The 11484-nt window shown below is 50.1% G+C and overlaps 1 long non-coding RNA gene across 1 annotated transcript; it reads right to left on the bottom strand.

The window, feature by feature from the left end:
• Positions 1-435: 435 nt before the first annotated feature.
• LOC123625783 lies at positions 436-1692 on the bottom strand. Its single transcript, XR_006730653.1, has 3 exons — positions 1674-1692; positions 990-1043; positions 436-522 (listed from the first exon to the last, which is right to left on the bottom strand). It is a non-coding gene; the product is annotated as an uncharacterized LOC123625783 (long non-coding RNA).
• Positions 1693-11484: the final 9792 nt, after the last annotated feature.

The raw sequence follows: 11484 nt of genomic DNA, 5'->3' as shown, positions 1-11484 counted from the left end.
TGCTTGCACTTGGACCCAGCAACAATGCCTAGAGGAAGCCCAAGCAGCCACGTGAAGAGGACCACATGGAGGAGCACTGAGGCCCCGGGTAAATGGCCCCAGTGGAACTCCCAGACAGCAGCCAGCTGGAACCACCAGCCGCGTCAGGGAGGTCATTTTGGACTTTCCAGCTGTCCCAGCACCCCAGCCCATTCCGTGCAAAGAGAAGTACATGCTCAACCCACAGAATTGTGGAAAATAACATGTTGTTATTTTTAAGCCACTAAGTTTTGGGGTGGTTTGTTTCATAGCAAAAGATAAGCAAAAATCACGGTAAAGATTTTGTTTTTACTTGGAGTGAGATGGGGAAACATGGAAACATTTTGAGGAGAGGGATGTCGTGCTCTGACTTGAACAAGATCATTCCGACTGTTGCGCTGAAGACGGACCGTCGGGGGCAAAGGTGGAAATGTAGAATCTCGGTGGGAGGTGGTCACAGCCTCCAGGCGAGAGATGCTGGTGGCTCTCACAAGGCTGGCAGTGCTGGGGACAGAAAGGAATGGACCCATTTGGGATATTTTCATGGTAGGGTCAAAAGTCCCTCTGATGGATTGGATAAAGGAGGTGTTATAGAGAGAGGAATTGAAGGCTTACGTGAGAAACACTTGGGAGAAGCCTTTGAGGACGATTCTGGGCCTTTCATGTCTGTCATGGTGACCCACGTCAGAATAATTCTGAGAGTTAGTGCAAGTTAGAAGTGAAAAGTTCCTTCTGTCCCTAGAGGCCATTATTTACAGCATTTCCCCCAGTTGGACAGGCCAACAGTGCTCACCCCCTGCCCCCAAGTCACAAGTGTGTAAGTGGATGGGCGTGAATAATTAACAAGTGTCCTAAGGGGTTTTGACAGTTGATGTATTTCAGTGGCTGCATAAAATTTCCCTGATCTCTCCCAGCCCCCAGCAGCTGCTAGAGTGCCACAATTGTGCAAATCATTACAAATTGATACTTACTGAAGTCGTGAGCATTATTGAATGGAATGGGTTGCCTAGCAGAGTCAGGCACATCTGCAATGGATAACCACTGATTATCAGTAGCAGTAGCAGAGCCTCCATCTCTCCCCAGTGAGCAGTGAAATGCTGGTCAGTTGGGAGCAGAGTAAACTCATTGTATCAGCTACCTATTGCCACGATAATGCCACACGACAAACATTCACAGAACCCCGGTGGTATATGATGGTGCTTGTTGCTCATGAGCCTGGGGTCTTTGGGCAAGGTGGCTCTGCTCTGCTCTGCTGTTCTTGGCTGGGCTCTTTCACCTCTCTATGTGTGGCAGTCTTGGGGGAGCACTGCTTATATCTTGCTTTGAAAAGGATTTATGTTCAGCTGCAAGGTATGCAGTTACTTGTTAGCCTCCGGCTGTTGGTGTCTTCAGGACCCCCCGCCCCAGCTTTCAAGCCAAAGGCACACAGTTGGAGTGCAGTGCTCAGATGATGACTGGTCAGATCAGGGTACCAGAGCCTGGCCATTTCTGCCCAATGCTAGATTCCAATACAGGGAGGGATTTGCTCTGGAGCTCTTTTTTGGGTTGGTTGAGACTTGGTCAGCAATGGATCACAACCTGAGGCTCTCTGTCTACTCCTGCTTCCTCTCTCCTTTCCTACAGCAGGTGTCGAATCTGCTTTGCGGCCCACCTACCTGTGTTACCCAGATGGCCCGACTGACACACTGGTCTTGGATGGCCTTGGCTGGGATGGCTGGGGTGAGGTGGCTGTGCTCCACGGGACTCTCATGAACTAGCAGGTCAGGCCAGGAGTGTTCTCATGGCTGTGACAGAGGCGCCAGAGAGCAGGGAGAAACATGCAAGCCCTCTTGAGACCTAGGCTTGGGACTGGCGTAGTCTATCTTCTGCTTCATTCTACGGGCTAAAAAAACATGACATGGGGAAGGAAGTACCCTGCCTTGACGGAAGGAACTCCAAGGTCACATGACAAAGCAAGGGTATAGAAAGAGATGAATTACTGGGGCCATCCTTACAATTTGCCACACCATTGCCGTTGGACAACCCATCCTGATGAGAGGCATGCCAGCCCCGGAGCCTTCGCCCATGCACTGCCTCTCCCTAGAAGCCTTTTCTCCTTATACTTGAACAGTTGCATCTTACCTGGCCTCCCGCAGCTATCCCAAGCCCTCTTCCTCTGTGACATCCTTCCTGCGCACAGTTGCTGTCTCCCCTACACCCCCGTGAATCTCTCTGAGTTTTCAATGTGCTGGTCAAATGCAGATTTATTTATTCTGCCTGGTTCCAAAATGAATGTTAGACAAGTATTTGTGTAGCAGAGAAGAGGACAGAAGAATCAAACTCAGTAAGAGACCTAAATGGGGGTACTCCTGTGTGAAAATGAGGATAATGTTTATATCTCCCTGACAGGCTTATTAAAGAGAATTAAATAAGACTCTCCATGTTCAGCACTTGATATGTCCCTGGTATATTATAAGTGATCATAGGTGTAAACATAAAAGCTAAAACAGAAAGCTGCTGGAAGAAAAAGACAGAAGCATAATTCGATGACCTTTTGGGTAGGCAAAGATTTCTTAGAGAGGGTTCAGAAGCCAGTGTGGTGGCCCACGCCTGTGGTCCCAGATGCTCAGCAGGCAGAAGCAGGAGGATCCCTTGAGCCCAGGTGCTCGAGGCTGCAGTGAGCTATGATGATGCCGCTGCCCTCCAGCCTGGGTGACAGAGCGAGATCCCATCTCTAAGAAAAGTGAAAAGAGAAATGGCTCAGAAAGCATGAATCATAAAAGAAAAAAAAATAATACACTGGGCTTCACCCAAAATAAAAAACGCCTGCTCATCAAAATACATCTTTAAGAATATAAATAGGCAAGCTACAGACTGGAAGAAAATATTGCAAAACATATATCTCACAAAGAACTTGCATCCAGAACACATAAAGAATTCTTACAACTGGATAATAAAAACACAAGCAATCCAATAAAAAAAAAGACTTGAACAGTTAGCTCATGTGAGAATATATGCAAATGGTCAATAATTGGCACATGAAAAAGTGCCCAACATTATCAGTCGTTAGAAAAATGCCAATTAACAGTGCAATAAGATACTGCTATACACTTACCAGAATGGCTAAACCTAAAAGAACAATACCACCAAACGTGGGTTAGGATGTGGAGGAGCCGGGACACCCCCTATACAGCTTGTCAGCACAGAAAATGGCACAGTCACGTTGGAAAACAGTTTGACGATTTCTCAAGAAGCTTAACATCTTTGTACCTATGATCCGGCCAGCCACAACTAGGTATTTATCCAAAAACAATGAAAACAAATGTCCATAAAAAGCCTTGAACACACATGTTCACAGAAGTTCTCTTCCTAACAACCCCAAACTGGAGGCAGTCTAAATATTCATCTACAGGGAAACAGACAAAAAGACTGCTGTATATTTGGACAATGAAATATTACTCAGCAGTTTAGAAAAACAACAAAACTATTGATTCATCCAACAACACCGATGAATCTCGAAAATGTTCTGTGGAGTGAAAGAAGTCCACACCAAAAAAGCCCATTTTGCATGATCCCATTTGTATGACATTCTAGAACAGGCAAAACTAAACTGTGATGATACACATCAGAGGAGTCGTTGCTTGGGAGAGGAGGCAAGATTTGCCTGGGAAGAGCCGTGAGTGAACTCTCTGGGCTGATTAAAAATGTTCTGTCCTGATATGCAATTCATCAAAATATGAATAGATTGAACAACGCACTTTAGATCTGTGCATTTCATTGTATGTAAAGTAGACCTCCATTTAAAAAAAAAAAGAAATATGAGCCACTGTTATTATTATTGTCATTATTTGTGTGTGTGTGTGTGTTTGTGTGTGTGTGTGTGCACGAGGCACCATGGTCTTGTCTCACAGTCACTGGTCTCTAAGTGTCACGAAGGCAGGACCTTGTTTTTCTTGGTCCCACAGTGCACATAGTAGGTACTCAATAAGTGCTTGTTGAATGACTTCATGAATCAATGAATGAGTGAACGTTTGAAAAGGGAGAGAGAAGGAATGGAAGAAATTGTAGCTGGGAGAGACACAGTCCTGGAGCAGCCCCTGTTCTGGTTTGCTGGATAAATTCGAGCTCCGCTACCACTCAGAGCTACGTATTTACGAGACAGTCCCAAGGCGGCTTGGGAACTAATTCAGCATCTCTACGAAATCATTTGCCTTTAGAAAAGCAGATGTAAATACTCCCCACTCCACTGCACAGAATGGTTCCGCTGGGCTACCAACAACAGTCCTTAAGAACATCCTTTAATTTGCTCAGCAAAAGGTTTATAAGGCGAGGCCAGGAGATGGGTCCAGGGAAAAGAGAGGGAAACTGACATTACTGAGGGCCACCGTGCGTCATGGCCGGTGTTGTGCTGAGCGCTCTCACACGCCGCCATCTCCTTTATTTCTTACAACGCAGCCCGCTGGGATCATTGTCCTCTTGTCACAACTGAGAAAATGGAGGCTCAGAGGTGTCCCCGATGAGTTACACTCTGCTGGGGTTGGCACCGGAACTCAGGCCCGCCTGACACTTGTCGGGAGTGTGAACCCGGGGTGCAGTTCCAGCTCTGACACTTGCTGGGTGCCCAGGGGCACATCACTCTCTGAGCTTCAACTTCCTCCTCGGTCCCTGCCTCCTCAGGGTGGGTCACAATGACAGCATCCTTGGGCACACTCAGAAGGTGCAAGTCGTCGTTATTTCTCAGCCCCTCCCCCCTAGGACGTGGTGAGGCTCAGAGGATCCCCCAGGGAAGGCAAGACCTGGCTCTTGCCTCGCCTGGGAAAGCCGGGCGTGTCCCCTGCCAGGAAGTCACCTGCCAGGCTGTTGACGCAGGGAACTGGCACTCTCTTCTCCATTGAAACTTTCTGTTGTGCTGCCTTCTAAATTGATTCCAAAGCTCACTAGTCTTCTCATATCTCCACTGCCACCACTCTGGTCTGAGCCACTTTCATCTCTCAGCTGAATCAATATGGCCTCTGAACTGGTCTCCCTAATTCTCTTCTCGTCCCTTAGAGTCTGTTTTCCACCCAGCAACCAGAGCAAGCCCTACAAATCTCAGGTCAGATCAGGTGAAAGCTCTGCTCCAAATGCTGCAATGGCTCTAGGGGGACAACCTCATTCTAGTTTGCCCAGAACTTTTCCCGTTTTAGCGCTGAGAAGTCCTGAGTCCCAGGAACTCCTTCAGTCCTAGGCAAAGTGGGATGGTTGGTCACCCTAAATGGCTCCTGTCTCACTCTGAGTTAAAGCCAACAAACATCTTTACAAAGTTCTACAAGGACCTACTCCACCTGGTTGCATCACCTCTCTGACCTTGTCCTCCATTCCTTACCCTCTTGCTCACCCTGCTCCAGCCATACTGGCTTTCTTGCAGGGGCTCAAATTTGTCATTCATGCTCCTGCCTCAGGGCCTTTGCACTGGCTGCTTCTTCTGCCCAGAATGCTCTCCAAGTTACAGACATGGCAGGTTCCTTCACTCCCTTCAGATCTTTACCCAAATGTCTCTTTCTCAAGGAGGTTCTACTCCCTTCCCATTCTATCTAAAATGCTCACCGCACCACCCCTAATGCCACCCAGCCCCCTCTTCTACTTTGCTTTTCCTCAGCCACACTTTTCACGATCTAATACCTTGCATAGTTAGTTACTTCTCTTGTTTGCCATTTGCTCCTACTCCAGCTAGAATGTAAATTCCACGAGGGCATGTATGTTTGTCATCATTATTCACTGATTTATCTCCAGTGCTAGATACCTCCTGCCACCTAGTAGGTATTTTATGAACGAATTTCAACCATGAGTTGGGTCCGGGACCTCACAGTTGGCTGGAGAGAGCCCGGGGTAAACAGAGAGCCACAAGCTGTGCTGTAGACATAACGCACAGGTGTGCAGGGGGCTGTGGCAGAGCCCCCAGCCCCACCTGGAAGCCAGGAAAGGCTGAGACCTGGAGGAAGAAGGGCGATTAGCAACATGAAAAGGCAGGTGAGACTAGGGTAAGCCCCCAAAGCCAGCAACGGCATCTGGGTTGTTTGATTTGTTGGATGGACGCTCAACAAATACCTGCTGTACGAACGAGTACATGAGTGAATGAACGAGTGTTCCAGGGGGAGATAAAAGCACGTGAGGCCACCCAGAAAGGAGATGGACCAGGAGGGGGTTGGGGCAGTGTCCGGGACAGCGGCAGGCAACAGGTGGGGACCACATCACTCAGGATCCTGGGCGTGGCAACACCTATAGAAACAACAATGATGTTAGCACCATAATAATAATTACAGCAGCTCACATCTGTGGGGCACTTACAAAGCGCTGGGAGGGATTCAGAGTACCTTTTCATGCATCCACTTGTTTAATTCTCACATTACCCTTTGCCTTAGCCTTGGTCTTAATGCACATTCCCTAAGAAATAAACCCGAGGCAAAGTTTAAATGTTCCCATGTTACTGGAAGGTTCAATCTCTAGGCCCTGAGACGGAAGGAGAAGGGAAGTGAGACAGGAAAGATGAGAGCTAAGGTCGGTCGTGCGTTACCAAGCTGGCCCCGGTGGCTAACGTGTTCTGCCCCCAGTTAGGCTGCAGAAGAAAACTGCCTGGTGTGGCCCAGCGGAAGGAGTGGAAACAGAGTGTGTCCACCGGCTCCCTCAAACCTCCTGTCTCCCCATGGCTAACGTGCACCCCAGAAGATCCCCTTCATAATCTGCAAATGGTGGGAGGAGCCGGAGACCCAGGCTTTGGCTTCAGGTGGTGGGATGCGATGGGTAGGGAGTGTGTTGCCATAGCAACAGCCATGATTCAGGAGGCAGTCAAGGGTCCAGGAGTTAGATGAGACCAGGAGAACCTGAGAGGGTGCATGGGATGGATCCAATACCATCATCATTATGCTGACCTCACAAAAAGGAAACTGAGGCCCGGAGAGGCTATGTAGCTTGCCCAGCCATGCAGCCAGCCTCTGGTGGGCTTCCTGCTACACTGAACACAATTTGGACTGCTCGGGCTGCAGAGGAAGGAAGAATGTGGACCTAAATCTTTGAGATAGGAACTTGGAGGTGCTGTCAGGGTTCTTTAGTGCCCCCTAGCTATTTACAGTCGACCCAGAGACTGAACCATCCTCAGATCATTCCTCTCCAGCTCCAGGAGGCAGCAGGAATCGGAGGGAAAACACTAGGTTCAGGTCTGCTCCAAACTTACTGTGTGTCTTTGGGCAATAGATGCTCCTTCTCTGGTCCTGTTTCTGCTTATGCAAAAACTAATGTAGTGATACCAGCTGGGCCCTGCCAGCAGTGTCTTCTCCTTAGCCACAGAGAGCACCCCTGCCTGTCCCCGTGCATGCCCTCCAATGCCAGCCCAGGGACTTCCACACACAGGTGCAGTATGCAGTAGTCCAGGACAGGAGCTGTGATGCCCACCTACCTCTAAGTGAGATACCTGGCGAACCACCAGCCGCAAGAGTAATTTCTAGTACACCCCTGGTTTTGGAAAGGACACATTTAAACCCTTCTGGAGGCTTTTCGTGCCATGACAATTTGGTACAAGTCACTCAAGCCATTAGATATGAAATTGGTTCCCTCAAAGATGGGAGAATAGGGAGGGAACCCAAAGAATCATCCCCTATTCCCACTCCACTTTCGAGGGAGCTTCCTTGAGGTTGGAGTAAACAACAGGAGGGAACGCCTGCTAGGGCTGTTCACTGTGCGAGGCCCCAACAGGGCACCCTGCCTGTGCCAGGGCTGGCAATCCTTCTAGACATTCCCTGCCCAGCCAGACAACCAGGCCCCAAGACTCCAAGGAGGTCAGAGGGTGGGCACTGTAGGAAGAGCACTGAACTAGGAGTCAGGAGCTCTGATCCCGGCTTCTTCAGTGCTAACTTGGGTCAGTCACTTGGCCTTGTTGAGCCTCAGTTGCCTCATCTGTAAAATGGGTGTAATAATTCTTGCCTTGGTGTTTCTGTGGGCCAGACAGGCTCTAAAATTCAGGGTGCCTTCTTCTACCCTTTATTACTTAAAAAGAAACCAAGACTTAGAGAGGTGTAATAAACTGCTTAGAAAATGACAAAGCAGGAGTAAACCCTAGCACGTTCCCAGGGACTGGGCCCTATGACCCCCGGAAGGAGCAGGCAGGCCTGGCTTTGTTTAGCCAGAGGGGTCTGCGAAGGTGCAGCTATGTGATCCATGGACCTATTCTACCAGCCGACCTTACAGGAAAGTGTCATCTGCATTGCCAGGCTCGGCCCATGGGATCATTACCAAGAATGCCTGGTATTTTGGAATCAGAGCTCTGGGTTCAAATCCCAGCTCCACTTGTCTGTCCTCCCTGAGCACCAATGCCTGATATGGGGGGGAGAGGCACTAACTTTCTGCCTCAGCCCTTGTTAGCTCCCCTGTCCCCACTCACTCAGCGATGAAGAATTGCTATTTAATAGGTCAGAGTCAGCCGCAGTCACTGAACTCACTTTGCCGGGGGCCAGGCCGCTGTGTTTTAAAGGATTGCATCCCCCAATGTGTGTCCTTCTCCCTTCTCCGGCAGCCCCTGCCCTGCAAGGATAAGCTGGGGGTGGGGGCAAGGGAAGGCCTAGGGCTTGGTAAATGCAGCTATCTCTCTCTCTCCCCTTTGCAGCAAACTTGAGCAGGAAGCCCGTGAACTTGAGACTCCGGGAGATGTGAGGTGGGAAGAGGGTTCCATCCACTCCATCGAGTTCTGCAAGCTGCAGGCAGCACGCACCATGAGCACAGTCTTACCACTGAGCCCAGAATAGGGCCTGCATGCCGCTGTTTACACAGGAGCATTTTGAGTCACCTTCCCTTTGTCCTTGCACGTGTAGAATGCAGGGGGTGACTGATAGGGCAGTAGCCCCCCAACCCCTGCCTCTTAGAAGTGATGTTTGAATGTCACCGAGCGCAGTGCCCGGCTCCTCACAGACACGCAAGGACTGGGAGCTGTGATGGTTCCTAACAAAAGGTGGCAGGGTCACTGTCTCACCTTGTCACCGGGACTGCCACTTCACATCTGTCACCGTGCTCCAAAGGTAGCTGCCCACATTGACAGGCAAATAAGCAACCGGGTCCAGGGAGTGGAAGTCCAGCCTAAAGTGTCCGTCTCCTTTGAAAGACAGCGGCTGGAGCTTGGCCAGGCCATTCATCACAGCCAGAGCCTTCTACGGCTGCATCCAACATCCTCTGGCATCTGCCTCTTCCTGCGGCAATGACAGTCTCCTCGCTCCTGTTCTTTCTACTTAGAGTCTTTGGGACTGGGGAAGAATGCTGAGCCTCAACTCCCCGTCCCTGAATTCTGCAGAGAGCCAGGGGCCTTGGGACAGGGCTGGGTCTGTGTTGGCCTGGAGAGGGCCTCTGGACAGGGCTGATGTCATGCCGTCACGGGAGGAGGACCTGTGGCTGCTGGGCTGCTGGTGGGGCACCGGGTGGGAAGGGTGGGCCAATGCACATACTTCCAAGTCCATCCTCTGCCTCCTCCAATAAGCCGTAAGCTTCACAAAGCCAGGGCCTCGGCCTCTCCCATTCTCAGCTTTACCCACAGTGCCTGCGACCAGGACATGGCATGGTGGGAGGGCCAATAAATGTTTGTTGAATGAATAAGTGTTAATTGAGTTCTAAACTCAGCTCTGCCATCGAGTGCCTTTGGAAAACTCCTTTCCCTCTCTGAGACTCATTTTTCTCCCCTGTAAAATGGCCTTGAGTCTTTCTTCTAGTCCTGGTGGCCTAGGGCCCCTTCTAACACCTGGGCACCCTGTTAAAAGTGGCCTCAGGGTATGGACGCAAGAGGATCCACTTAACCCACCTGGATCCACGACCACTAACAGCCTCACCCTTGACATGACTTTGGTTACGTTAGCAGGGAGGCCATAGCGTGGCACGGCCGTGCAGATGGAGCCTCCGGCGTGGGCATCAGACGGCAGAGCTTCCCAGCCCAGAGAACAACGTGGCCACCGTTTACTGTGCTCTGTGTGACAAACGCTGCGCCGAGGGCTTCATACGCATCTGACTCCTCGCAGGATGCTGGTGCTAGTTTAGACCCATTTTACAGACGAGTAAAGGAGAGCCCGGAAAGGAGTGAACTCACTGAGGTCACACACAGGGCATGCTGGATCTGGGGCATGCGTGGCAGGGACTAGGGGCAAGGCCACTCTGATGTCCCAGGTAGCCAAAGTGGTAGCAGCGAAGGCTCGGATGGTGCTTACCACCCTGGGTGCTGGGGTGAGCACACTGCCCTTGTGAGCCTGGGGTCCACGTGGCCTTCCTGGGGTCAGTCTGCAGGATAGAGGATGGGTTGCATAAGCATCTTCTGCTCCGGGCTGTGTGGGGTTGTGGGGGGACTTTAAAGGCAGGGGGGCTGCTGTCACCTTCTGGGATATTAAACTGACTTTTAATGAGCATCTCCAGGATTTCTGTTTACTGCTGCACGAGGGAGGCTCTGTTGTTATCAATTGGCTTTAACCTTTTTGGGCGCATCACTTGCACGCCGTGGAAGAATAATGACGGCTTTCTTCTTTTACAAAAACGCACTTCGTAAAATAAACGTCCTATACATTTTTAACAGGGAACTCCGAATATAATTTCATCTTTATTTTTCTTCATAGCCCTTCTCGCTCTCTGACAGTGTATTAATTCTCTTGCTTACTGTGTGTCTGCCGGCGGAAAGGCAGGGTGATTCTGCCCACCCGTCTCTGCACCCTTGGTGTGGGGACTCAACAAATATTGGCTGAGTGACTGTTGTCACCGGCACATGAAGAGCAGCTCATGGGAACACACAGGTTCCAGGACCTACAATGTCCCTGAAACGCCGATGGCAGGAAGGCCGGGCAAATCCGCTCCTGACTTCCATAATTGCCTTTGTTTGGGGACCAAGCGGGGAGCTTGGGATGTATTTATCTGATCATTCTATGAATAATAGTGATCATTACTAATAAGTTAAATCACTGCCTACTTTTGCATAATGTGTATCGTGGGCCAAATGGTGACCCTCTAAAATTCACAGGTGGAAGTCCTAACCCCCGGACTGAAAATGTGACTGTATTTGGCGACAGAATCTTTAAAGAGGTGATGAAAATGCAGTCATTAGGGTGGGCCCTGATCTGGTGCAACTGGTGTCCTTATAAGAGGAAATTTGGACACACGGGGAGACAGCAGAGGTGCCTGCAGGTGCGGGAAGACCATGCAAGGACAATGCAGGACACTGGCCATCTACAAGCCAAGCACCAAGGCTCTGGAGGAACCACCCCCACCAACACCTTGATTTCAGACTTCCCACATCCCAAACCAGCGGCAAAGACACGCTGCTGTTTAGGTCACCAGGCTGCAGTATCTTACGATGGCATCTCTAGCAAACAAATGCATAGTTTTTTTTTTTATCATCTTCTTTCCCAAATCTCATTGGATTCTAGTAACCGTCATTCCCATTGCCGAGATGGGAAACTGAGGCCCAGTGAGGACAGGGGCTTGTCTGAGGTTCCG

The sequence above is a fragment of the Lemur catta genome, chromosome 21, assembly GCF_020740605.2.
Source record: "Lemur catta isolate mLemCat1 chromosome 21, mLemCat1.pri, whole genome shotgun sequence".
In the NCBI taxonomy this organism is placed as follows: Eukaryota; Metazoa; Chordata; class Mammalia; order Primates; family Lemuridae; genus Lemur; species Lemur catta.
This window is presented reverse-complemented; position numbering and strand designations above follow the sequence as displayed.